Here is a 24,679-nt window from a genome sequence, read left to right as displayed (position 1 = left end):
TCAGGACCCCATCCAACCTAGCATTGAGCATCTCCAGGGATGTGCATGGATATGTGACAAATAGATTCAAGATCTAAACTCACTTCCACCAAGGAGATGAGAGAAGCTGTAAAGAGAGGCCAGGAGAGATCTGCTTCAGGAGTCCAGAGTGAAGCAGTCCAAGAAAGAAACAGGCAAAACAAATGATTCCGTACAGCCTTCCCTCTCAGCATTTCCTCCATAACCTCCTCTTTAGCAAGACCCTTCCCCAAGCCCTGCTGGCTTAGTTTGCAGCTAAGAAATACCAGCAGTACCAACACAGCGTGCTGTTAGGCCTAGAGAAGTCCCTGAGGTTACCAATGCCACGTGGGCCTTCCTTTACTCTTCAGCCATGAAGCTGAGGTCCAGTCAGCCACAGAAACCCTGACAGAGGAGACTGCTGGGCGAGGAACCTCCTGGCAGCATCGCTCATCATCAGCCAACACACACCTAGACACAAATCTAACAAAACGTGGGAGTAGTTCAGTCTTGCTCATTCCCTCCATGCTCCTCCATTCTCTCCTATTGTCAGTACAAAACATTTACAGGGAGAATTAAGAAAATCTGATCCAATTACACCACAAGTACAAAAATCAAATACGCAGACCAAGATTAAGCACGACTTCATCTGTCATGCAGCACAGCATTAAACTTACCTGCTCGTTACTGTAATTTGGCGACTGAATTAAATGCTTAAGAAAGAGCTCTGACGAAACTCACAGTAAGTGGAATGAAACAAGGAAGAGGAGGAAGAGGTGAGCAAGAGAAAACTACACCAGGAGATCAGGATAAGATGGATATGCATAAATCCACCTGTCTGAGCAGATCTGCCTTCTCCTTGCTAAGAATTCAGCTGCGGGGGGGGGGGGGGAAATACATCCAATGGTGTGTGTCTGACACTGTTAGAACCTGTTAAACATAGCTGCCCTAGGACAGACACAGCTGCAAACAGGATCCGTATCAGTGCAGCAGGCTTTTAATTTGTTCAACAATTACTCTCAGGTACAGAAGCACAAAGCTCAGGAGGAGACTCTGCTCTGTCGGAACAAGCACCAGCTTTCTGTCATTTACATCTTCACTCCCGGAGTAATTTCACTGGGTTACAATGTATTTGTGAATTCCAATTATTATGTTATTTGTTAAAAAAACAAACAAACATGGTTTTCCGAGACACGGGTTCCACATACCAGACACTCTGTACTACCCACAAATCACATTTTAAGGGCACTCTGGAACTAAGGCAAGAACCCAGCGGGGCTCCCCTCTCATAAGAACATATGGCATTTTAAAAAGCAGCATGTTACAAACTCGTACAAAAGCTATTGAGTCACTCAGCAGAGGCTTAATTTATCTCTTCTCTCTCTCTCCTACCTAGGCATTTGCACTATAGTCAGCGACAGGAAGACTGAAACTCCTCATAGTCCTAAGGAAGCAAGCTGTCTCTCATTTACATTAGAGATATCCTCACTTTCAACGAGTTCCTCAGATGCAGCTGACGACAGTTCGGTGATGCCAAGGTTAGGCATTGGCCATTGCTGCGGAAAGAACACAACGAACAAGAAGTTCCTTGCATGGAGCATCCTAGATCACTTGTGTTTTACCAACAAGCAAAAACCATATATCCTGCCAAACAACTTGGGCACACCACACATAAAAGAAAGCATTTCACGAAGCTGGTTAATGTTTCTTTTCTGTTCACACAGAGTGACAGACCATCACAGCCCATAATTTTCTGTTACATCATCTCTAATGCTCATTCGTCAGCACAGGGAGCCAGAAACTTGACTCAGATTTTAATTCATCACTTATCATTTTGCAAAACTACTCCAGCACCCACCAGCTTGTGCAATGGCTGTGATGCCAAAAAGGCGAGCAGAACAAGAATCAGCGCTTGCATTGAAATTCTGAGGGCACAAGCTGGCTAGCTTCTGAATGAGGGTTACCCAGCCTTTCAGCTTCTGTTTAGTGCTCTCCACACATCGCTGGTAGTTACAGCTTGTGGCCTGAGCAACTCTAAGTTATTCTGACCGGTTGTCGGGAATTAATTTGGTGCCACAGAAATTTACTGAGAGCTGAACAGATGAAAAATGGCAAAACAAAAGAAATGGACACAAAGGTCTTTGCAGTAACCGCATTCAGGCTCCAGTCTTGAGGCTGATCCGCGAGGTCAACACGTCATCCTTTGCTTTGCCTTCTGCACAGAACACATGGACCACAAGCGAATTGTTTCCATACATTTACAAAGGAAGACATGAAGTGGCTGCTATGTGAAAGGACCCCTTGCCATAAGAGTGAAAACACTGATACCCTTCCCAGAGTCATTCAGTCTGGGATGCACAGAATGTTGCCCTGTGCTGGAATTTACAGCATGTGAGGATCCTAGAGCAGAGCTGGCTTGGAGCATGAGTCTCGAACAAAATTAAAGGGCAGTGTGCACAGCTGAAGGGGATTTCAAGAGGTCACCTCATCCAGCTGTCCCCAGTCTTTCATAGCTAAGCTTTGCCATCGCCTTTCACTTCACTAAGAACACCAATTTCTTGTTCTCAACTTCCTCCAACCCGTTTTTACACAGCAATGTTAGGGGAATGGAGAGGCTGCCAGAACTTATGTTCTTTGGCTTCTCCTTCTCTATATCTAAAACTGGGGCCCTTCCTACCAAGGACACGGTGCTCTAGACCCCAGAGAAAGAGCCCCAAGCCCCAACCCTTTCCAGAGGCATCTGCCAAGATCCACTCTTTCTGAGTTCTCTCCAGCATCAGAGATTTCGTAACTCCCATTTGGCAATAGAAAGCTTTTTCCAAAGCTTTCCAGCTCTCCCTTCTGCATCTTAAACCTATAACTTCTTGTTCTCTCTACAGTGGGCAAGGAGAGAAAACTACTCCCGCCTCCTCTACAGTAGACCTTCAAGTGCTATCTACATAACAAGCCCATTATTCTGCAAACCTTCCCTTTGGTGATGTTTTCTAGACTTGCCTGTGACTCCTTTCATTTCTCTCAAAGCTTTGCCCTTGGGAAAAAGGGTTTCTTTAGAGGTAATGCCTACAGCTGCACACCATACTATTGCTTGTGCCATGCAGAATCAGCACAGCAGTGTGCATGCACCCCAGTATGTCTGGTTTCTTTCTTTTGGTGTAGGAGGCTTTGTGGACTGTTTTGCAACCGTGCAAGACTGTCTCACATTCAAGTTGGTGAACTGCTAAGTGGAAGCACTACAGTTCTGGTTACTATCAAGCCAGGTACTGGTATGAATACAGGTAAGCTTGAGGCTCTATTTTCTCTTAGATGTTCTGCCAGCCTAGCAGAGTTAATGAACAGCAATAAAGAGATTCCAGTGTAGGCACGAAGGCACAAATTAATGTAGGCAGTGATATCACCAAAAAGTGAAACTGTTGTGGTTCTTCTTACATCAGAAGGATTAAGAGCACCAGCAAATGGGCTCCTCCCCTGACCAACTAAATTGCAATCTCACTGAAAAAGATGCTGCCAGCAGCTTTTCAGTGCTCATATTCCCAGAGCAGTGGGGTGGAGCCAACCACACAGGAGTAGAGCAGCCAGCTCTATCTGCTCAGTGACAAAAAGCTCCCAGGAGTGCTCCATTATTCCACTGCTCCACAAGCCAGATCAGGTAGAAACGTGAATGCACAAGCATATGGCTCTGTAGCCAGGTCTTGGGAAAGGTAATACCAACCAACTAGAAAAGGAACATCCTGCTGGAGGAAGGGGGGCGAAGGGAGAGGGAGGGGAGGGTGAAATAAAGCTTAATTCAGTTATTTTAGGTCACCCAATGAAACCAAAGCATCTACATAACACTGCTAGGTTCACATTTACTACTGAATTTGTAAGGTTGTAAGTGGGGCTTACAAACTGCACAATATGCTTTAGATCACTCTTAGAGCTTTTTGGCCTGAACTCAGACCTTTAAATACAGCCATTTCTTCACCTAACATACCTGCCCCACCATACCTCCTTGTACCAGAGTAACGATGCAGGAGATGCTTCTCACCAAAAAAATTGGATCCTCTTTTTCTCAAAGGATGAGGGTCAGGAGGACGAGGGCACCATAATTTCAATAAAGGCACGTAAAAAGTAATGATGACAACAGAAGTATCAGCACAATTTTAAGACAGACAGTAATATTCAAGCTTGCTTTCAGCTTGCTTAAGTATTCAATCAAAAAATTCACCTAGGCAAAGTTATTAATCAAAATAAATCAATCCAGGAAGTGAGAATTAAAGTAACCCTAAACTCACATTCTCTTTGGAGGTTTCTTCACTGAAAAGAGATGTCTTCACTCTGACATTATAAACCTAATTGCACCTCAGTGGATGCTCCTTTGTTTGCAGCAGTTGTGGGTGTACAGAGCATCCAGTGCTAATTCCAAATGCAACACCAGGAGCTGTAAAGCTTTTGTCACCTTCATTTGAGCAAAAACACATCATCCTTTCCCTGGCATAGCAAGCCAAGTTATCCATAGCTAACCCTTCCAGGTAATTCATGGCATCATTTGGACTTATCAAGAGAGCCTTTAAATTGGCATCTGGAGGACCAGTGCAGATGAAAGAAAAGGGTTTTATAAGAGAAAAAGAAAGCAAAGGATTATATTACTTTCTTTTGCTGTAGAGAAAAGTATGGGCACACTAATTGAAAGAGGTAAGGCTCGTAACAGGTTGCATACAGCAGCTCCTGTTATTTCTGTGATGGTGAGAGCTGCTTTCACTGTGAGATACAGCAATGATGCTGCAAATGTCAGTTAATAAAGTACATGGAAAAACAAGGAAACCTGTTTTTTCTAGTAATGCTAATAATAACTCTGAATCCTGGAAAGCTACAAAGCCCACTGTGCAACTTGGTACAAAAAAAAATATTTTATCAGTACCACCAAGGTCAGTTCTCCTTGGCCAGCATGACATTGCTACTAAGACACCAACATATCACTCCAGCAGTATACTGGAGTACACTGTAAAAACCCTGTAATACACAGTTGGACTAACTGAAACTCTTCAACCAGTAAAGTTTACTTCCTTATTGATCAGCTTCCATCACAAGTTTATAGATTAAAAACAGAAAAGTATTGACAAGAGGACTATTATATAGGCACAGCTTCATCCAGGGCAGCTTGCTTATGCTATCAGATATACAGTTAATATGGAAATATACATGGTTAGCTGACATCTTCATTCTAAGAGTGCACTCCAAATCTTTTCACACGAATAAAGTTATGGCCCTCAGCTTACAGCTACAGCTGTGAGAAGTAACTTGGAGAAATGCTTTAAGATATACGGCGGCATGGTTTTTAAAACACAAATACGAGCTCAATACACTGTGGGTGTGTGCAGAGGGGGAGCTCATTGCTTGGCTTCTGGTGAATATTTGGACAGGAAAACTTGGAAGGAATCCAGTAGCATTTGGGAGTAATAAGTCTTGAACCATCACTGGGGAAAATGCAACTGGAAAGCTAAGCTAGCCTGTTTAGGTTCCACTGTCAACGACAACTGAACTCGAGAAAGCAAAAAGCAAAGTGAATTACTCAAAGCACATTACATTTCAGCTTAAGCAATCTCAGTTCTTAAGAGAGATCACATAAGCATTCTTGCCACTGTATGAGCTGTATATGAGACATTTATTTTTCAAACAATTGTCCTTCCTACAGAGGGATACTGCAAGGAAACTCTACAAGAGAAACATTTGCAAATTTCAGAAGGGTTAGTTAGCAAACAGAGACTACTAAAAGACAATGGCACTCAGTCTCATTAAGGAGAGCAGACTTGGGGAAGGCCAGGAGGGCAAGACTTGGCCAGAAAAGCTAAAGACAAGATAAAAACCTGAAAAAAAACAATATCAAAGACCACTTTGATTCACTGATCCCAGTGATAAAGGAAACACAACTCTGTTTAGTTAGCCTGTGTGCTTTGCCTTAGATTTTCATTCCTTGATGTCAGTTAAGTTGCTTTCTTTTCCTTTGGTTTCATCCCTCTAACATTCAAATTTACAGTGGAGGTTGGCCATGTTGTTAATAACCAAGGGCCGTAGGCGCCAGAATGATGAGAGTAGCTCTGCTCAGACACACTGGTAATGAGAACAAGAGTGCAGGAAGGCATTTGGAGTAAAGGAGCCCGCAGAAAAGTACACCACACAGCATGGCATTGGATCCATCACAGCTGCGACTGAGAGCCAAAAAGACTTGCATCAAGCATTACAGATAAATGGCTCAACTGCATAGCCATGCAAAGATGTGGCACTGAGGGCCATGGTCAGTAGGCATGGTGGTGATGTGTCCATGGTTGGAATAAGTGATCTTAGTGGTCTTTTCCAACCTTAATGACCTATGACCTCTGGCCAGCAGGGAGAAGGAAGGATGCTACCACTGCAATCTGGTGGAATGCTACCAGTCAAGCTAGTGGGTTTTAAAATTTATCTTTATAAAATAAACTGATTATAGCTGCACTATCTAATGGCGTGCCAACCATGATCAACATTTGGGTCCGTAGTGGTCTAGCTTACAACACTACCAAGAATTTGAAACCTGATCCAAGACTGAAAGTTGAATTTTCCAAGGCTGAGAATTGATAACACTAAATCACCGTATGAGTTATGTTAAAAGTCCTACAAAATGAAAGACAGAACATTTTTGAATCAGCAGATAATGCACATATTTCAACTATCGTGCTCGACTGAAAAGACCAAATCTGCATTTCAAGTACCAACAACTTGGAATTTCTAGGGAAAAAAAAAGTGTTTTTTGTGCAGTCAAGCTTAGGCAAATCTTGCAGCAGTAATTACAGAGAGTGCTTCCCCCCAAACCATCTGCTGTGGCATTTATAACTCTTGGAAGGGCAACAGGTGGTGATGGTGGAGGAGAAGAGAGATCTCAGCAACCAAAGGCAGGCTGCAGAGAAAACCCAAGGCACTGGTCTGACCTGGCACAATGTGGCCACGTCCCAAATGGGAAGTTATGCTCCAGCTGACCCTGCATATTGACAGCTCCTGCATCTGTAACAAGCTTTCATCAGTAGCACTACAGTGGGAAGAGCTAGCACAATGGCAAGGTTCAGTGGCAGGCCAAGCTCTGAGCCCTTTGAATATCCCACTGTCGCAGTACAGATGGAGACAATGCCGGTTAATTGTTCCGCCATCCATAAAAAAATTACTACAATACCCACTTCTTAGGGTTGTCACAAGGATTACTTAACAGTTCTGAAGAGCTTTGAAGAAGAAATAGTGGCTATTGTTTTGCGTCGCACAGAATTTGGAAAGATTGCACATGAATTTTACACAAGTGTCCATCTGTGACAGATGCAGCACCAATACATTATTTTCTCCACAAAACAAACAACACCAAAAAACCAAGCCTCACAGAAGCTCGTTTACTTTGGGCCATGTTTTAGTCGGAAATACACTTTGTTTTGTTTATTAATATATTCTAAGTAGACATCAATTTGACTATTTAACTGACGGATTCAAATGCTGGTTCTAGTCTATCTTAATTAAAAGGGAGACATTGCATTTTTGATAAAGAACTCAGTTTAGACTGTCGGGGCTCCAAACAAACACACTATAATTACCTAAGTGATGCTAATGCATGGGAACAACAACAAAGAAAAAGAAACCAAAACAACTAAAAATTATGCAGACATTCCATTTTCTTTAGAGCAGATGAGGAAGTCTCTCAGCACAGAACGGCTACACACAGAGAGGGGCCTATGGTATATACTCACACCCGACCACCAGAGAGCTCTGAACGCTGATGCAGAAACATTTTGAAGGTTTTAAACACTTCTTCCACAGATGCCCAAATACATAGGAGGCATACAGGAACGTACAGGAAACCCATCTGTCCCTTCATTCTCATAAAACATAGAAAGCTCAATGCCTACTTCAAGGACAAGCACTTTTCCAGGCACACTCAAACTAAAGCAACAGCCACAACCAGACAACAAGGCTGTACTGAGACAGAGGCAGGTGAAGCTGGCCAAGAGAACTAACTTTTCCACTAGAAAAAGAAGTTTCAAAGGATCTTTAAGCTCTTTGGGACACAGACCTCATCTTTTGTTTGGAAAGCAAACAACAAGTTATTGATACTACTGCAAGACAAATAACTCTGCTGGGGCCTGCCGCTACCCTAGCTTCCATTCCACAACCAGGATGCAACAGTGTTTTTTCTCTCCCATAACTATGTCATCCCAGCTCTACACTCAGGAACCTGCACCTACATGCATGCACAAAAAAAAGAGAATGGTAATATTGCAGCATTTCTCTCTGTCTTGGTAAGCCTCACAAAGCCCAGATCTCCAGTTTCCTGACTCTCGGGGGAATCACCAACCCAAAACTGTGTGTTCTCCCTACAAAACACATGGAAGAATGTGAAGAATTTGCATGTCTGAGAGCAGCAAAGAGAAGAAATAAAAGACAAAAAAACCCAACATGAGCAGCTGGGCTGATCTACCCAGAGCAACGCAACAAGATGCAACATCAGTCCCGTCTTCCCCCAGGTTTATTTCAGATAAAGACCAACGTCTTTATGGAAAGCTCAGTTGCTAGGATTATACCAACTTCCTCATAAAACACAGGTATGAAACAGAAGAATGAGAACAGTACTCTCTTTTGCCCAACAGACCAATGGGGCTGTGCGCTTATGTGGTTTGAGCTGCACATAGTTTTGCTACCTTCTGGAGAAAAAGGAAGGAAAACTGCATCATAAATGTCACCCAGCAGTTCCCTGCTTGCTTACCAAGGTATCCCAGCACTGCTGGTCACTACTCTATCCTACTGAAACTGTTGTTTTCACATGACTTTACAGGCCTGGAATACAAAAGGAGTCACTGTGGCTTTCAGTTCCTTCTTACCATACTGAATATTCACTAGCACATGGACAAGAACCCAAACCTCCTGCTTCCTGTCCCATCTACTGAACCACACAGTCATGCTGTCTGCCCTGGACAAGGTTGGACAGCTATGAATAAAGATACAGAAGCAGAAGGTGCCGTTGTAAATGGATCAAAAAGTAGTGCTCATAGATTGATCTTCACAAACAAGACAGCTATTTCTTTCACTTTTGCTATGACTTCAGTGCAGCAGCTGCAGTGCCCAGTGTTGCATCACTGTCATGTCTTAGAAACTCTTCAGCATATCTAGACTGAGAGGAACAAGAAAATTTTACAGATAAATTGTAGGTATGCTCTCATTGCAGGAGAATTAAAATAATACATAAGCAAGAGTTTGTTACCTTTTTAACCATTTCTAATTTCAACTTTTGCAATTAATACACCAGAACAGGAAGCAGAAATTACTGTGCTGGTGCATCAACCCCCCTCTTAGCTCATCCAGCTTTTATCCATTGCCGCCTGCATCCTTGCAGTCCCCAGCCTGGGTGCTGACTCACTTCTAGAATCCTGATATGATCATGTATTAGATAGCAAACTGATTTTAACCTAACACTCTGAAGGATATCTTCATTGAATACACTGCAGAGGCTTTGGAACATGTTTCTTTTGTTCACAGTTAAACAAGAAATGTAGATAACACCTTCTAATGCCTCCACTTTCCCTCCCTTTTAGTCTTACTTCAAAAAGATGATATTGATTACTTATCAAAAACTAACCACAAGCAAGTTTCCTGATATCAGCCTGAAATGCAAATGTACAGAAGAGCCTTACTAGGGGCTCAGCACCAGAAGGCAGCGGAACAGTCTGAGATGCAATGACATATTTGGTTCCTTTTGCTTTTTGTCATCTCTTGTACCAATTACCTGCTCTTTGTTCAAGCACTGACTATAAATGGACTAACATACACCCACCAATAATCAGTATTACCACTTAAGAGCACTGAAAGAACAAGACTTTCTCGCCATTATGAATGCCAATTACGTTTGTCAGTATCTTGGCCATTCCTAACAAGAATTGTGTTCTTCTAAGCCGTAAGAGCAAGAACACAACCTTTGTTGGGGTTTTTGCCTTTCTGGAAGGCATGGTAGCAGCCCATGGTAATTTATAGCTATCACAGATTTAATTTAGGTGAACTCATTTTCGTTAACAGCAATGCTTTATTCATACCAATTCCCCATAAAAAAGTAAGGTTCACATCCAATTACTCAATAAGAATTTTGCAAGTACACAAAACATCACTTATGATTTGAAAACAGTGCGTCTTTCTGCAAACAGAGATAGAGAGAAAGAAGAAAACTGTTAGAGAGTGTTACATAGCTGTGAAGGCTCTGAGGGCAAGGTGTGTGAGGAGTGTCTGAGGCCCCTCGCTGTGCTCAGCGCAGAGCAGAGGAGCTGAGGGGAGGCCTGATGGCGGCTGCAGCTCCTCACAGGGAGCGGAGGGGCAGCGCTGAGCTCTGCTCTGTGTGACAGCGACAGGGCCCGAGGGAACGGCATGGAGCTGCGTCAGGGGAGGGCAGCTGGGGGTCAGGGAAAGGGGCTGCACCACAGAGCGGTGGGCAGGGAACGGGATGCACGGGGCTGTGGGCATGGCCACCAGTGCTGGAGTTCAGGACATGTTTGGACACTGCTCTCAGACGCTGAGTTTGGTTTTAGATGGTCCTATGTGGAGGCTGGAGTCTGACTTAATGATTCTTGTGGGGCTCCTCCAGCTCAGGATATTCTCCTATTCAAGGTGTGCTCCCCTTGCTGGCTGAACCTAAGCTACGCTTGGGAAACCCACTGCTCTATACACTGTTTAAGTGGGTTTAAAGGTTGGAGAGGTGGAGATGGGAAATACAGATGGAGATGATAAAACTTTCCTAAAGAGTCCTCAAGATTGTCTTCACAAAAAGTCTGAATAAAGGCATTGAATTTAATGTGTGTAATTTTTATACTGAAAGTTCAGTAATAACAGAAATAAAAGAGAAGAGGACCAGAGCACAAATAAGTCAATGAAAAGTCAAAGTTCTTATGGGAAGGAAAGACCAAAACATTGATGTTTCAGAGCCAGGGGCCTCAAACTGTTCACACTGCATGGAGCTTTGTGAACAGCAGCAAAGCAAGTTCAGGGCAGGCTACACCTCCATTATGCTCCATCACCTGGAATACAGCTGCAGCCCCGAAAGAAAATCAACAAAGACTGCATGGCTTTTACCGCTGATGGAATCAAACTTTACAAATACACATCAATGGCTCAATATGATTCTGCTCAACTTCTCCCAGTGACTCACAGTTCAAACAAAGACCTCAAGTCAAGAGTGCCACGACACAAGGAACGCTGCCAGGACCACCACTTCACTCCCAAACAGGCTTGTACCTACTGGCAACCCAGCCATGGCCAGTACACGATCTTGGACCCCTGCGTACTTCCCTCAGAGCGGGCAAAGGCCATCAAGTTTATATCGGGCTTGAAATTAATGAGTTTGATAACGTGACGAATGGTGTGGGCAGCAGAGATCATTGCTACTTTGAAGAAGGAGCAGCAAGACAAATGCAAACTCTGCCTCTTGACTCTGCCTCAGTGAGGAGAGGAGAGGAGAGGAGAGGAGAGGAGAGGAGAGGAGAGGAGAGGAGAGGAGAGAGCAGCAGAAAAGACAGGTGAGGCACAGAGCAGGTAGTGCTAAAGTTGCCTCAGAACACAGCGTAATAAAAGCTATAAAGCGCTAATCAGTGCACGCCTTGGTTTAGATGCCTGCATGTTAGGCTAGCAGCTCGTCAGACCCATCAGCATCATCCAGGCACAACAACACCCCATACGCTCTCAGATCGATAGGCTTTCGCTCTTCTCCATTTTCCACTCGCGAGCGGTGCACCCAGGTGCAGCCCAGCTCGCCGGCAGCACGCTTCTCTCCGATTGTTACCCTTATTATTCCTTACAACTACCCTCTCGTTTTCCACCGCCCTTACCTGCCACCCCCCCCAGCGCCGGGGCACGGCGAACCTCCCCGGGCCCCGCGCGGCCCCCCCCCCCGGCCCCGCCGCACAAAGCGCTGCCGCAGAGCCGGGGCCTGGCGAGAGGGGCGTCCGGCGGAGCGGGCACGGCCATCCCCCCTCTGCTCCCTCCCTCCCTCCTCGCCGAGCCGAGCGGCACCAACCTGCGGTCCCCGCCGCCTCCTCGGGAAGAGCCGCCCGCGCCCGTCTCAGCCTCCAGCCCCGGCCTCGCCCGCCTCCGCCTGCTGCTGTCCGCGCGGCCCCCACGGCGGCGGCGGCGAGCTGCCTGTGCGCGCCGGGACCCTCGGGAGGCGGGGAAGGGGCGAGCGGGGCGGGCGGCGGCGGCGGCTCCGGCAGCTTCTCTCATGGAGTGCGGCAGCCCCAGCTGTCGCCGCCGCTGCTCCCCGCAGCCGCTACTTCCTGTGCGGCGATGGTTCAGTTCCTCTCGGGCCGCTGGGGGCAGGAGAGCCGGGCGGCGGGGAGCGGAGGAGGAAGGTCGGGGCAAAGCGCGGGGCTGCGGTACGGCAGCTCCCCCCGCTACGCACTGGAGCCGGCGCCCCAGCACACCCCGCCGCCCGACTCCCTCCCCCTCCCCACCGATGCGGCCGCGAGGGGGCGCCGCTGCTCCCGCCCCGCGGAGGCCGATGGCCGCCGAGTTGATGGGAGCGCGAAGGCGGCAGCGCGAGGGATCGATCAAGGAGATTCTCCTCAGCGCAGGAAACCGCTGCGTAATGCTGTGAAGAAGCGAGGGGACGGGGCTGGAGCGAGGAGAAGCGCTGAAGTATGCACACCTCCTGTGTGCCGTGGAAGGGACGAGCCTATGAAGCCTTCCGGGCTAGAACACCAGGATCTGAAGTTACCCTTCTTTGTGCCGACGTGTGTTTGTACTTCTGAAGATGAGGAGAGCTCGCGGCTCCCAAAGCCTTGTCGTTGAAATTGCGTGTGTCATCGCCTCTGAAAATCGGTTCACCCTACGTGGATCCACAATGCGGGTTTTGCATTAGACAGCGATGCTGGAGAGCAGCAGTCAGAGTGCACTCGGGGTCATGGGAATAAAGCAGCCGCTCCCCTCAGCGGTTATGGAGAGACCTCGGGGGAAAACAGCGTTTTTATGGGCTACTGAGGCTCTGAATGCTTCTCTCTTTCCCTTGCAGTCCATGGCATTCAGACCACGCTAACTCGACCTACTTTAGATACCGCTCGCTGAGTTTTTCCAAATACTTACGTTCTGTGTTTACTTAAGGTGCTATTAAATCCTTTATTGGCTGTTTTACTGTTGCAGGATTCTCTGCCAGGCGTGTGCGAATTCCGGCGCGAGGCAGAAGCTCTGCTCGAGGTCAGGTGTGTGTGGCGCTTTCCATCCTCCCCTTTCTCTGCCAACTCTGACAACCCCATCTAATGCTGCTCAGCCCACACCGGCTTGTCCAATCACAACACCTTTGGCTGCTCTCCTGTCCTGCTGTATCTTTAGAGCAGGCTGCCATAAACTCAAGCAGTCCTGGCAGCTGCCTGAAGAACATCACAGGTGATTTCAGACCCCTGTGTGTACAATTTCTCTGAGTCCCAGCACTGAGCCTCATTTTTGCCTTCATGTTACCAGCAAATAGCTTGCTTTTGTGCTTCTCCTGGTTTGGCACAAGGAAAATGGAAGTGTTGCACATTACGCAGCTTGCATTTTTCCCTAAATAAGCTATTATTATACCTGGGAAATAAGTTCTGTTTCTGAACAAGAGATGATCACTGAAGGAAGTGACCTAATAGAAGCAGCTCGCCACGTTCTATTGTAAAAACAGAGCAGGACACAATTCCTCCAGTCAGAATCGTTTTCTGATTGTATTGCTAACAGGAAGTCTATTCAGCTTGACTAACCTGTTTCTGGTTCATTCAGATGTTAACTACAGAATAGAGCAAATACCCTACTTCTGTTACCTAGTAGCAGTCCTGCACAGTGCTTACCAGCTTGTAATGCAATGCAGTGTCTGCTGAAGTCTGCCTAAGTATCGTGTGTAGAATAATCAAATGGTCAGAACTGAAATCTGAAAGAAGGAGATATATTAGTCTGAGAGATACAGAGAAGCAGTAGAAAGAAAATAAGTCTGGAATAGAAATGGTGAATAGAGAAATATAATGAAAAAAGAATAATAGTATCTGTAAAGAATGCCAAGCAATTTATTCCCATCTTCCTGCCCAACTGCATTCTGACATCTTACTGGCAAGTAGTGTCTTCTCTTCCTGAGTTACTAAGACAGCTCTGTAAAGTGCTGACCATTACTCTGAAGTGACCATTACCCTATTTACCCATTATAATCCCCAGGCTTAAAATGAGATGTTGTACAAAAGCAATGCTCACTCTGTGCATGAAGCAAGATGGCAAATAAAGCAGTATTCATCTTTTCTGTTGAGGAAAAAATACTTGAAACTTCAACATGGTTGAAACCTGTTTAAGAGTATCGGGTGATATTTCATATCACCCCAAGTAGTCTACAGCATCTGCTGGAAAGGAAAATTTTCACATCGATCCTCAATTGTCTTGTCTTTTTTTTTTTTTTTTTTTTCTCCTGAAAATATGAATAGAATTATGAGATACAAAGTTTCTCTCTATTTCAAGAGATTTTCAAGGGGTAATGGACTCAAGTGTGTCAGGGAAGCTCAAGTTGGACATTAGGAACAATTTGTTCCCAGCAAGAGTGGTGATGCAGTGGCACAGGCTGCCCAGGGAGGTGGTGGAGTCACCATCCGTGGAGGTGTTCAAGAGCCGTGTGGATGTGGCAGTGAGGGCCACGAGCAGTGGGCACAGTGGGGATGTGTTGGACACCTGTTTACTAGATGATCTTAGTAGTCTTTATCTTAATGACTCTGATTCTCTTCAATGTTCAGTTCTCTTTGCCTTTAAAATGTATCTTTTTTGTACTCATCGCACCCTGGGCACCTCATTCTGGTTTCTCAGAGCTTTAGAAATGACCAGTGGACGTTTTCATGTTAGTTCCCATGTTAGTGCTGTGCTTGAGTCATGTTCAACACCTCAATCTGAAGACAGCTGCTCATTACTTCCTATCAACTGCAGTGATGTGCTGATTAATTCCTGGAGTGAGCAGACACCAGGCAACTATTTGCAGTTCTCTTCAGTAGATACCATGTGAGCCATGATGCATCAGTTGTCGAAAGGTCAAGGAGACTTGAATTGGACACTGAATTTGTTCTCATCTATACTTAAAAATCCAGGGGCATTCCAACAAATGCAGATATGCAGCATTTCTTACATAGCTAAAAGCACTGTTACTTTCTACTGCTCCCACATCCTATCCTAAATTCAAGTGCTTCTTCCTAGTAAATGTGAGGTCTTAACAAAAGAAAGCACTACCAACAGAACAGCAACAAAAGATGCAGACACGACACATAAATGTGCACGTGATATGAGCAATAAAAATGAAAGCCAGAAGAGGTTAGAATCTTGTCCACAACCTGCATACCCTCTGAGCTTATCAAATGTTCAACATTGCCTTTACAATCATTTCTACAGTATAACTCTACTTTGCTGTGTTCTCGTTTTTGTTGGTGCTGATGATTCTGACAAACATTCAGAACAGAAACTTTATGGCAATGACCTGAAAAGTAATTACTGCTACAACTGAAATCTCTCAATGCATAAAACTTTTTTTTTTTTTCTGTTGGGAAAGTGAAATCAGCTTTCATTTGGTCAGTTTTTAATTACATAAGCATTAAAAAAAATTCCTATCACTGTTATTACAAATACGTCCAGCAGGTTAGAAGATGAAGAAAGTTGCAAGCTAGAAGTATCTATGTATTAACTGTTTCAGAAAGGACCTGATTTTGTGTATCTGACAGCACATACTTTCAGGGGACTGCTTTTCAAAAGCTGTTGAGTTTGTACAACTAGTTTCATTCCAGATGTCTCTGTTGCAGTGTTATTTCTCTCTCTTCTGTCAATTCTGGTGTTGGTTTGCGTTAGGAATGGACCATGAAAGTCTGATAAATAGTGCTGTTTTTGAGGCTGGGACATGAGAATGCCTATTTTATGAATGCCAAATCATTTCAGCCAGTGGTGACATACACAGATTTTCAGCTCTACATGCATAGTCAATAAAACCTCAGGCAGCTAAGCAAAATATGAGCAGAAAACTTCTGTATGAATGTGAGTCAAGTGGCCTGGGAGGTGGCTTAAATTGCAGTCATGCATTTTACATAAGTGCTTGACCACTATGGGAGATGGTCCTGAAATCACAGTGAACCCAAGTGCAATTTAGTTTGGGTTTTCTCTGATACATAGGCACACATACTTCACACACATGTAGCTTTCAAAAAGGTTATCAAGTTCAAATACAAAGAGGAAAAACATAATGTTTTACTGGGCATAACTGAGGAAAATCAGTGTTGTTTCTTTCTCCCTGGAAAATTAATTCTACTTCTGCACAGAAGTCTTTCAGTAAAAACAAACAAACAAAAAAACCCCTCACATGATGCTGAAAAATGGACTGTGCTGCTAAGCAAATAACAAAATACAAATACACAATACATGTTTTCTTAACTACAAATCCCTACACTTTTTCCTCAAATTGCATTCTTGATCTTCAGATGCCCTGAGGTGAGTTTTAGTTTTCTTAGTCTTGCAAGGCACTCTGAGCTAAACCAAACACTCTTGACTTATACTGAAAATACATACTCTTCCATGTGATCTAAGAGCTGTACTTGGTACATCCTCAGGAAAGAAAAAAATCCAATAACATTAAAGGGAGATTTTCTTTACATTAAGAGCAGGATCACAGTCACATATGTAATTAGATCTGAAGAAACTTTGGATACAAGCTACCTTGATTTAACTTCTCTCCTGGAAATACATATCTAGCCTCAAAGCTAGGCTTGCTCTCCTAGCCTTTCTTCCCAGTGACATGAGAGAGCCCAGCTAGATGTAAATGTCTGCATGGGAGATGTTACATTACCTAACCCTAACCTAATAGGAGGAATACATTAGGTGTTGTGAGGCTGCAGAAGTGTGGGTCTAAAAGGGAACATGGAGATCACTTGCTCATTTTCTGGTTCATGGGCTACATAAAGTCTGGAGAAAGCCCTAGGTTCCTCTTTGCCTTTCTCTTTGTTAGGTTTCCTCTTGTGAACTTTGCATATTTTCTTCCTCACCTGCAGGGAAAGAGGCATTTATATTTGATACTGAGTTTTGGTAGCCTTTTCGGTCAGCCACATTCTGACAGCTCATGCACGGTCTCAGACCACAATGGGGGGAAAAAAAGGATCTCGTTCATCTAGAGAAAATATCTGTACAAAGAAGTAGGATGAGCTAATGGAAACTGCTTAACACCTCAGACCAAGGAAAGAGAGCTGAATTTACAGGTGATTCTTAATTCAGAATTTTCTGGTATTTGCCATAGAAACAGGAAGCTGATTTGGCATTATTTTAGTCTTGAAAGTGATTTTGGGAGTTTATTCAACTGATTTCCCTTTGCCTCTCCAGAATGGTGGATGGGGGCCTAAATGTGAATGCAAATTGGACTCTCCAGCTTCTGTATTGCAACAGAAGAGCTTTTCTGCCAACTGCAGTGCCTTGCTCTCTGACTTGAATGACAGCAGCTTACAGTTCAGTTTTGTTGTGTTGCTAATGGCCATCAGCTCTGTGGGAAGTGTCCCACTACTTCAAACTGAATGTTGACAAACTACCATACCTATTCTGTGCACTGCTCCAGCAAAAACCTACCCACTCGAAGTTAAGCCATTGCTGTTGGTATTGGCCTGAGCTACTGGCAGGCTGCCCTACTATGTATAAACATGTAAAACATGAAAAGATAAGACTGCAATGTGCCAGATGACAACTTGTTCTCCTCCTCCCCCCTCCTTCCCCATGTGGAAGAAGTTATTCTCTCCTAGCTTGGGAAGCATGACGTTCATACAGCAGTAAAATACTGTTACATGGAAGGGAATATGCTTTTATAGTATTGTATGCTTTGATGCATATCAAACTGCTTTTCTTCAGTAATCTATTGCTTTGATAGCTTGAAACTCAATAAATATAGTTTAAATGTCAAAGTTTGAGTGACATTGCTGAATACATCATAAAATAAATCACCGTTGATTTATTAATGTATGAACGAAGCCAGAAAGATCATCCAATATTATCCATTGACATCATATACAACTCCCGATCTATGAACTTTACTCCTTACTTAGTTTCTCAGGCATGGCTTTAGTGACACTAGTGGAATCAGACTGGTTCTACAACAATATACTCAAGAGCAAAACCAATTCCTACTTGTGCCGCCAGCTGATGCAGCAAGCTAACATAAGCCCCCAAAACCAGGTGGAATTATTGTGCATGGTTGTGGCTACATTTCAGTGAGACAGGTATGGTTTTGTAGTCCTTCCATACATGTTAATCTTTCCACATGAGCAATTACACCCAAGACATAAAAATGAAAATTGAATATCACAGTATCTGTTTGGTCTGTGCATCTTTTACCAGTGACCTGGTTTACATGATGCTGGTAAATTGTTTGCAACTCGAAGAACATATCATTTTTATTGCAGATGTCTGTCATACAGATGAATGTAACTGTCACATTTCTTGAGTTACGTAGGCAAGAGAAAGGAGGAAGTGGTCTCATCCCCTCACAAGTGAGCATGAAAGGCATTGTTAATTCACACAAGTTTAGAAACCCCACTGATTTCTAATGTGGCATTGCTTCAAATTCAAGAAACACATGTGCTGAGAAATTGCGGTTCCACAGTCATGTTACTGTCTGGATTTGCCAGAAATGGAAATGAGAGTAAAACATGACAGATTCAGTGTCGTCAAAAGTACTTTAGCATATCCGCAGTTGGGAAGAAGTGTTTGGGTGCATTTGTGTCAGAAGAAAAAAAAAAATAAAAATCAGCAATTACTGATACAAAATCTCTGAGAAAGAGCCAAGAAGTCTCTGCTGTCAGATGAGGAAAACAGAAAAAGAAAAAAAAAGCACGAAAAAACCAACATATTTGAAAGAGTCAACCAGCACTTCCTGAATTGCTACGTGTAATGCACAGTAATCGAATGTGCAAGTAAGAAAATCTGCTGCAGAGAAAAGAGACAGTAGGTGCTTCACAAGTTTCGCTAGTGAGGTTAAAGCTGGAAAAGTCTATTATCTTTGTGCTTGTTTCTATATCTACTCCAAGAATAGAGAGATCAATATTGCAAAATAAGTGTGAGATTTATAATCTTGAGTCTACATTAGAAAGTCCTTTACATGCAAACATCTTCTGGTTAGAAATATTGTAGTTAATCCAAGTGCAAGAGCTATGATTGACTGTAATAAGATTGATACTTCTATATGAGTCAGTAAGTAAAGTATTTGTGGCAGAAGCATTTCCCATTGTAAGCCAGAATGAGTTTGGGGAATATCTTTCATGAGAAAAGAAAAATAATACATCTGGAGAAACTGATTCTAGTATGCTTACTGTAGACAAGCTAGTGGTAATTAATAAAGTGAAACATTCTGAGTTAAAACCAATTAAATCTCAAGCAACACATAGATGTGTTCAGTAGAGCATTACAGCCAAGAGCTGAATTTACTCACAGCACCATGTGAATCAGCATGAAGAAAAAGACATAGGCAGAAATGAATACTGGGCCTGCAGAAAGTAACCCAGGAAATATCTTGACATTACAAAATGAAACTATGGTTGGACTAGACAATACAGTGGTCTTTTCTAACCTAAACAATTCTATGATATTCATCAAAAAGATGACTACATATTTGAAAATCTTTTGGAAGATCTCTGTTAAGATTCCAATAGGGAAGTTGTATATTCAGTATAACGCTTGACATTTCTAGGAGAGAACAATAAAGGCAGTGCAAGGAGCAAATCTCTTCCATAGTGTACCCACAAGGCACAAGGTCTAAGAGCAGAGAGGTGGGTTTTTTTGCGTGCAGCCCTCTCTAAATCAGGATTCATCAAGCTGTCACATGAAATGTGACCTACGATATTCATATACCACACTTGCCCCTGTGCCAAACATGGGTGCAAAGAAAGCCAGGAGAGAGGAATTAACTCCAGCCTTTTACTACCATGAAACCTCTGGCAGTGTTCTTCATGCCTTGAATGCATGCTTGTAGGTATGAAATTGGAGATGATCCCAACTGTGCTAGGTCCAGTCAGCTGGGGATCCTTGAAGGACACACAAGCAATGTGAACACTATCACCGCAAGGCAGAGCCAAACTGTTTTCCAGTGTGGGACAATAAACAAAGGACACTTTAGCAAAAAATCCAAAACGCACAGAGCTGTGCCAGATGCCAGTCCAACTAACTCAAAAATCTTTGGTGAAGGCCATGGCATGGTGTGTGCACTGCTGAATTTGGAAGAGAAGAAAAATACATTTGTCTCTGATAGGAGAGAAAAAAATTAATTACTGATAAACTACTACCAAGAGAAGATTATCATATCTAAATCAAGCCTAAAAACATAGTTGTTTCCCTAAAATGCATCCTTAAAATTTTCTGCCCTTAGCTGTACCAAGAGCTGATGTTTCCACGTTTAATCTGTGACCTTTAGAGAGTAAACGAAGCAGTATGCTCTGGTTTAGCTGTTGTCATGTTACCGTCTACAAAGAGTTTCATTACAAAAGGGAAATATGTGTCAAGATATTAAAATCAGAAGCAGTTCAGTGCTGGAAGGAAGTGTTGAAAGATTTTCTTTCCCAGTGACTGAATCAAATCTTGTCAAAGTCATAAAATATAAAGAAGTCCAATTACCCAAGCAATTAGAACATCTGAGAAAGCCTTCTTAGAGGCAAGTAGTCTTTCTTTTGTTTAATAATTTAAATGCAGACCAGTGAATGTACTACTGCAAATAAATCTCTAATATGAAATATTGACTGCTCACATTTAAAAACGAGTCCTATTATTCATCAGTAGTGCTCAGCACACATTAGTATCAAATTAATTTTCTTTATTTCCATTACTGACGTTATATCACTCAACACATAGAATGCAAAAATTAAGCATGGGAATAAATATATATTAAACTAGGTAATTATTTTAATAAGCATATATATAGGTTTGGTTTGTGAAAAAGAAGAATGAAGTAGCTACTATATATATGCTTGCAAAGCAACCTATTTAAGTGGTTTTAATGCAATAGTTGTCAACTTTTCCAATGGAAAGAGATGAATAATGAAGGCCAAGAAAGACTGATGACATAAAAAAGCAAGTATCACCTATGCCTTAAGTCACAACTGAAATCACTGTGGATTCAAAATAGAACTGCTGGGTGCTACAATTTCCAATTCTTGAAATACTACAGATGGGATACAGTACAGATGCACATGAATATATGCAAAGGTACATTTTGCCTGGCTGTTGGCTTCCCAGTTGGTCTTCTGGACAGAAAGGAAAATGGGTGTGACAAATCAAGGGAGAAACTAGTCATAAGGAGCCATCAACCACAACCTGCTGTGCTTTCAACCCAGCTGAAGAATTTCAAATGATGGCTGAAAACTGAGCTGTGTACCATGGTTCCTGCCACTCAGGAAGGTCTGTTGTAATGCCTTCAGCTTTTCCCAACTTATATTGAAGTGGTAGTAAAAGACAAGCAAGGAGCAAATCCTTCATGTTTGGATCCTGAAACAAAATTCATTGCCCTGATGTCATGTATTAGCCTGCAATCACGTCACGTGCATGCAGACCAGCTTTCCAGTCTTAGTATTACCAGATGAAAGTACTGAGAAGGTAGAGAGTAAAAAAGAGTTTGCTTGTTTGTTTGTTTTTTAATGTACAAGACATTGCTTCCTTAGAATATATTCCACTAAGCTGCTCGCGGAGCAAATGATGTTGATTAGTGTGTTTGATAAAGTAGTCTGAACATGGATGTTTGGGAAAAACTGTAAAAGTTGCAATTTCCAGCTGGGAGGTAGCTCATTAAAAAGCATGAAATCAGCTCAAATTCTGCCAGGAGGGAGAATCAAGGCAAAAAGATCCCAAGGTAGTCTGTTACTGGTATGGTTTATTTGCCTTGCTTGAAATTTAAGATATATTTGACAAAGAGAATGCTTTCTGTTACTCTTCAGAGACTTTCAAAAGAAATCTGCTCCTTGCCTTCTGTATTTTTTTCCACAGGTTTAATTGCCAAGGACTCCTGGGTTCTGCTGCAATAGCTATCAATAAAACAGCGGATATCTCCATGTTAATTTACCTACATCTAAACTTGGGATGATCTTCCTAGTTTTTAGAGGGCATTAATTGTTTGGCTGTAAGTGCAGAAGGACCTGTGCCTGAGAAATGCCTCCTGTGCCATCTGATTGTCTTTTAAGTACATTCTCCCAAGCTTCCCTAGTATAGCAAATTCACTAGTTAAAGAGTTAAATTCACTCAAAGATGTGAAATGAAGTGAACACACTCTACCCTACTGTGTTGCAAGATGATGGCATCATGCTTGCCTCCTCAAGCAGTGTTCAACAACCTTGACCCTGTCACCAGTCTATGAAGACAACCTTCATATTATAGCGGATGGGGGATACAGGCACCTTCAAAGAGCTGGGCAGGATTGTGGAGCAAAGTAACCTTCTGTGACTTCCCAGGGACTAGCTGCACAGAGGTGCTTTTTACCCAGTCTCGCTCCTTGCAAGCCTGAGTAAAAACTAGAAAGAAAGTAGCAGGAACCTTAGCATTGACTGTAATCAAGAAGCAAAGTAGGTTTGGGCCATTTGGGTTTGCTAAAATTTGACAGAGTTCTGCAGCAATGATGGATTATCAGGTGTTACACCTGTATAAGGAGCTTCTGATCATTCAGTATGGGATGGCACAGAAGAGAGGAGTTTTGATTTAGCTACGTTCTGAAGTGTCACTGAGATAAGAGGAAATATCTGCAGTCTTCAATTCAAGATTTTCAAGGCTCACTGCCTGCAGGTAACGTACATTTATGGCCCTAATATACAGACATGCATAACTATTCCCTTAGCATTAAATTTTATAGCTGTTTCACAAAGCCTGCCATTCAGAAATTACGAAGTTAGGAGTTTAATGGAAGCTTCTCTCAGCAAAAAAAAAAAAAAAAAAAAAAAAAAGGAAAAACACCACCTACAAAAACAAAAACCAAACAACCCGCTCCCCCCCACTACGGCAACATAGAAAATATACAATAGAAAACCAGAAACAATTAAACCGGTCTTAAGAGAGATTAATTCAGTGCAAATGCCTTGTCAGAAAGAGGAAGAGATTGTCATGTTCATGTCATTTTCTCTAAATCAAGAAATGGAATTAAGTGAACCTGATGCAATCACATCTCTGATAAGGACATAATCCTTTGCCTGAGCCAAACAATGAAGCTGTAATCTCCACCATTCACATGGTCATGTCACAGTGCAGTCGGTGCTGGAAGGAGTTCAAGGAATTCTTCACTACAACTCCAGCAAGAATCAGAAGGGAAGGTTGATATGATTTCCTTAAACATTTTCTCTAAAAATCACATCTACTGTTGTTCTGAAACCTACCTACCAGAAGGTAGCATTTTATCAGTAGTCACAGAGAACCCTTTTTCTTTTTATAAGATCTAGATAGTCACTCTGTGGCACATTTGTCATAGTGTTGCTGAGGTGCCAAATCAATCAGGTCTTTTTCCTCACTTTCTTCAAAGAAAATATCTTACTTTTCCATTTTGTTCACCTGTCCTTTTCCCCCCACCCCCAAAATTTGTATATATTGAGGTTTTTAAAAGTGATCATTGTATTCTATAATGCATCAGAAAATACGTATGAAGATTTATGGCAAATAGCATACAGCAGTTTTGTTTTGCCGTTTGCCTGAGCTCATTCAGAAGTTAACATTAAGATAATGCCCGTATCAGACAGAAGGGAAAAAAATCCTCTTGATGCCATTTTCTTCTGAGATTCAAGGCAGAAAGCAACTCATCCCACAGAGGGGAAGGCAGGGACGAGTTGTTGGCAGCTGGGGAGACCAAGCAGCATTTTGAGTGGGAGAGTGTGAGCAGAGCCCACAAGCTGTGGGAAGATGAGCTGGGGAATTCTGCACAGCCAGTTGTTATTAGGAAACAAATAATACCCAATGAGACACTTGATCAAAGACAAGCAGAGAGCAGTGTGGGATAAAACTGTGGTTGATTACTCAACAGAAGCCATGAAACAGTCAAGCGTGCTCTCAAAATGGCAGCCCAGCCACCCAAGAAAGACAGGAAATACATGTTGGGAAGTTCACCCTAAAACAAAAGAAACCAACATCCGGCCTGTGACAAGTGTGGAGACCACAGAAGTATTGCACTGGTTCAGCTCAAAATCAAAACAAAAGTTTGTTGAAAACAAACTTAATCAGTACACCAATGACAAGACGACCATCAGATTCCTACGAAACACTTCCTGATGACAAGGTAATGAATTAGATTTGGGATTTCTCAGGTGGCTCAGACTGTTTAGCTTAACAAGGAAAGAGTGATAATTAGATCACACACTGTAGATACCTATGTGGGAACCAAAATCTGATGAGTAAAACAACAAAAAAAAAAGCCATCAGACTTGCTGGATCTATAAACTCAAACTAAAAATAACATGCAGAATCCAAAATGCAAGTCTAGGTCACCATTACAAGCTATACCAATATTAGATTTCCCATTTCTGGCAATCCATCAGAAAGCTGTACCAATGCTTGCAATGGATTTCCTACTTCTCTCAATCTTGAAATCAAAAACAACAACAAGAAAGCTGTGAGGGTCTTCGTGGGGTTTGGGGTTTTGTTTTGATGTTGTTTTTTGTTGTTGTTTGTTTGTTTGTTTATGAGGATTTTCCCATAGAAGACACGG

At 42.8% G+C, this 24,679-nt stretch overlaps 1 protein-coding gene across 2 annotated transcripts in view; it reads right to left on the bottom strand.

The window, feature by feature from the left end:
- AGPAT3 (1-acylglycerol-3-phosphate O-acyltransferase 3) overlaps positions 1–13,227 on the bottom strand; it is a 92,408-nt gene extending 79,181 nt beyond the window's left edge. Inside the window, exon 1 of one of the 2 annotated variants that reach the window (XM_048955926.1) lies at positions 13,096–13,227. The gene's annotated coding sequence lies outside the window, so the exon portion shown is untranslated. Of the gene's footprint in view, positions 1–12,034; positions 12,153–13,095 lie in introns of those variants that run through there. The other variant, XM_048955915.1, reaches the window with a different exon arrangement.
- Between the last annotated feature and the right edge of the window lie 11,452 nt (positions 13,228–24,679).

Source organism: Lagopus muta, chromosome 1, assembly GCF_023343835.1.
Source record: "Lagopus muta isolate bLagMut1 chromosome 1, bLagMut1 primary, whole genome shotgun sequence".
NCBI classification, from domain to species: Eukaryota; Metazoa; Chordata; class Aves; order Galliformes; family Phasianidae; genus Lagopus; species Lagopus muta.
Note: the sequence above shows the minus strand (reverse complement) of the source record. Positions and strands in the feature narration are given on the sequence as shown.